Source organism: Dipteris shenzhenensis, chromosome 24, assembly GCF_047967505.1.
Source record: "Dipteris shenzhenensis isolate YYH24624 ecotype China chromosome 24, Dip_SZ_1.0, whole genome shotgun sequence".
Taxonomy (NCBI): Eukaryota; Viridiplantae; Streptophyta; class Polypodiopsida; order Gleicheniales; family Dipteridaceae; genus Dipteris; species Dipteris shenzhenensis.
The window spans coordinates 50855965-50859891 of NC_141619.1; the positions used below are offsets into that span (position 1 = coordinate 50855965).

At 47.6% G+C, this 3927-nt stretch overlaps 1 non-coding gene across 1 annotated transcript; it reads left to right on the forward strand.

Moving 5' to 3' along the window:
• The first annotated feature begins 233 nt into the window (after positions 1-233).
• On the forward strand, positions 234-393 carry LOC147886737 (U1 spliceosomal RNA). Its single transcript, XR_015543374.1, has one exon. It is a non-coding gene; the product is annotated as a U1 spliceosomal RNA (small nuclear RNA).
• Positions 394-3927: the final 3534 nt, after the last annotated feature.

A 3927-nucleotide genomic window follows, 5' to 3' on the forward strand; every position in this document is an offset into this window, starting at 1 on the left:
CTTGTAGACTCTATGAAGATGCAAAACTTGACATTGACTTAGAACAGAGACTGTACCAATGTTCTACTTATTTTCTACATGGGAGCTGAAAGATGCCTGGGCCCATTTAAAGGCCAGAGGAGCTATGGGGTTGAAAGATGCCACGTGGAAAGCGCTTATTAAAGCCATATAGAGGTTGGGTCGGGGGGATGGTCGGGAGCCTTCTTAAAGCGATCCCAGGGTGATCTGAATACATACTTACCTGGGCGGGGTCTATCGGTGATCTGGAAGGCCGATGGCCTGGGGTCGGCCTCTCCATTGCACTACGGATGGGCTGCACCCTAGCATCTCCCTACGGGGAGAGTGCACGTCGTAATTTGTGGCAGCGGGGGCTCGCGTTCGCGCGGCCCCCTTCCAAAGCAAGGTCAAATTGGACGATCGATTGAGCTTCAAGCACAAGTCTCGAATTGCCAAACCCATGTTTGTAAATCTGCATCTCTTATCTCGAAAACACGAGCATGCCAGCATGGCTTGCAAAACCCAGGTACGGCCTCCCCGTCGGTTTTTTGGCTTATCAATCCCGTCAGGTTCCACACCGCCTATGCATGAGTACATGGGTCACAGCATATATATACCATGCATCAGTACCTGGGTCTGTCTAATGATAGGAACAGCATATACCCAGCAAAAATCATCTGCTCCTCCTGTCTGTCTTCCACAGGTTGTCCATGTTGCCCATCCTATTCTTGCATTGGAATCTTTGGTGAAGCACCTCTCCAGACGAGAGATGTAGGAACTCGGCCCAAATTCTCTCCCTGCTCTTGCTCAAGAGTCAACATGCTCCGCTGCCAAGAGACTAGCCCTACTTTCCTATGCGGTGCGTGCTTTAACAGACTCCCGACGACCGCTGCTTGCGTTCCATATGCCAGCCTGCCTGGCTGCCTAGATTGCTGTCGGTACGAACCTCCTCGAGTGAGTTGGCCATGGCAGGGATAGCATCTTCAGCAGCATTAGGCTTGCGTACCTGCCAACATGAGGCATAGATGTATGTCAAAGAGACCACACATGATTAGCTTGCAGTAACAAGAATGTTGGCACCAGCTTTTATTCATTACAATGTAGGCAGCAACATGTGGTCCTTATTTGTAGATGCTCTGTTCATAGTATGCAGTGCTGTCGATTGATTGAATCAGACTTAAATCAAGCTTGGGCATCCAGATCATCACCTAGCTTCGCCAAAGGCGATACATCAAGACTGCTGGAAATATACAACACGAGAGTCTCTATCTCTCACTCTACCCTAATTCAAGACACCTCTTTAGCTACACCTGATGAGGGCTCAGATGGCGAGATTGCCATATCATAATCTACTTGGCCCACTCATGTATGCTTTTGTACGCTTCCCGCCAGATTGCGGCCAATGCAATCGACGGATGCACTTACTTCCTGATGCACAGTGGGTGCCAGGGAGCTGGGCTAGCTGAAGCATTCTGCGTGCTTAGGAAACTTGTACTGAAAGGGGAAATGATCTGTCCTCTGCGTACACAAACTCAGACTAGTCACTATTGCCATTACACTGGAAATCTTGAGGGGGTCATGACGTGCGTAAATGAGCAATACCCAGCAAGACGTAATTACAAAAAGCCCGACTTGCCTATTTGGTGGTAGGTAGGAAAATCCCTCTCTTTCTCCGGGGTGGAGAACCTAACAATGATGGCAGCATTTTTTGAGTTAAATGGACCGCAGCACAATCTCAACAAGTTCATTGATCTGCAATTCCATTTGTGCACCACCTACTTCAAAATGTTTCTTGAAATCATTCACTCCCTACACTAACATGTTGGCAGATGTGTTGACAAAGCCCCGTGTAGAAACCTCCTCTCTTATTTGAGAGATACACGTACTGCCGAGGAACCAAACTAGGATTGATGTCCTGCTCCTATAATTGCCCTACTTGCTCCTCATTGCTGTGGGTTTTAGTGGGCTTTTGCGGCTTGTACAATTCCTCCTCTACAAAAGGTGGCCAGAGGAGGAATAGTCTATCCTCGCCCCTTGTAAGAAGCCTGACATCTTGAGTAGGTCGATCTGACTCAAATTTGACCTGATCCCAGTGAGCAGATGTCAGCCGCTGGGCACCCTGTTTGCACATATTTGTAGATGCTCTGGTCATAGTAAGCAGTGCTGTCGATTGATTGAATCAGACTTAAACCAAGCTTGGGCATCCAGATCATCACCTAGCTTCGCCAAAGGTGATACATCAAGACTGCTGGAAATATACAACACGAGAGTATCTCTCACTCTACCCTAATTCAAGACACCTCTTTAGCTACACCTGATGAGGGCTCAGATGGCGAGATAACTACTAGGTCTCGTCCTGCAACAATGCGGAACACGGGCCAATGAAATTGCTCTAAACGTGATGAGGAAGGAATGAGGATGCTGAGCTACTTTGTGGATCCTGACTCCAGCAAGGAACCTCATTTGGAAACGTTTGATCAGCTGCCGTCACAATCTCCAACCCGGTCAGGACCGTAGTACCCACTGGCTGTGGCACTGCCAACCTGAGTTAACAACCTGTAGGATGTCCACTAAGATAACCGAGTAGTGAGTCACCAATGTGTCACCTTTACTGATGGCCAAGCCATCATTTTATCGACGGATGACCGTCTGGCTGTCTCTTAAGCATGGAACAGTGGGAAATCTGACAGGCACTAAACATCAACTGTTTGCTTCTATCCGGCACAAGATACAAACTCCGTCCATGAATCCAATGTAGGGAGATCCTTCTAGCTGCTCCACATGGATCTCTGTTAGCACAGAGGCTAAGCTTCAACCTCCAATGCAGCGGGTAGATCTAGATGACTCTCGCAAAACACTTTAGATGCACGCTGAATTCTAAACCCACAAACTGTAAAAGGATAGAGGGATAGAGTAGCATAAATGCTTCCAACAATACTCAGATTATACCAACCACTGAAGTGGAGAAAAAATGCTCTAGGCAAGAGCTACAACATCCATCAAACTGCTGAGCAAAAGACAGCCAGAGAAAAGCTGCACAAATCTGAGATGTGAGGGCAAAGTAAGATGGCTATTTTCTGCTCCTGTGTGCCTTCAGTGGGATAAAGAACTGAGCCACCTATTGCTGGCAGCCCACGTCCTGACCAGGCCGACTTGGTCTGTAAAATGGGGCGATCGGATCCAGGCCAACCCAGCTCTGTCAAACTCGACCCGCTACCAGGCCCTGCCAGACCTATAACTAGGCCTGGCCCTACTGCACAATGTCCTGCTTCTATTCAGCTGTCCTGTGTACTCTTTCAGTATGTAAACCAGGATGGGACATGGGCCATACAGTAAGCCGTACAGCAAGTCCATGCTCCAGGTATGTCTCTACCCTAACTAGGTCTACTGAGCATGTGGCATCCTCATATGGGGGCTCACAAGTGGGTTATTGACCTTTTGCAACACCCCCTCTCAATGACCAACTGTTGCATATACCCATGCATCATATGAGGTGCTCCAGCTAAGAGACTTCTTGAACACACTTGAGATGATGTTCGAAAGTCAGACAACATATCAGCTTCACTATATCATCGATGAAGAGCTCCTGGATAAAATGGTAGATAGGCCTCACTGTGTTTCCTTCATGCATGAAACACAGGTTCTTGGCAATAATCGCTATGCAACTCTGATTGTCGCACAAAATAATTAGTGCACCCTCCTGAAGAAGATCATCCATATCTCCAAAATCCATTGAGCCACAACAACTCGCAAGCTGCGACGAGCAACCCTTGGCTGTTTCTTGCTGAGCCATGAAATGACACCTGATGCAAGCATGAAATAATACCTTGATATAGAGTGTCTACTGGTGTCCCACTCACCTTTCCAATTGAGTCACAGAAATCATTCAGCTCACACTTGTGTTGTACATGATTTTCATATGCGCTTGTA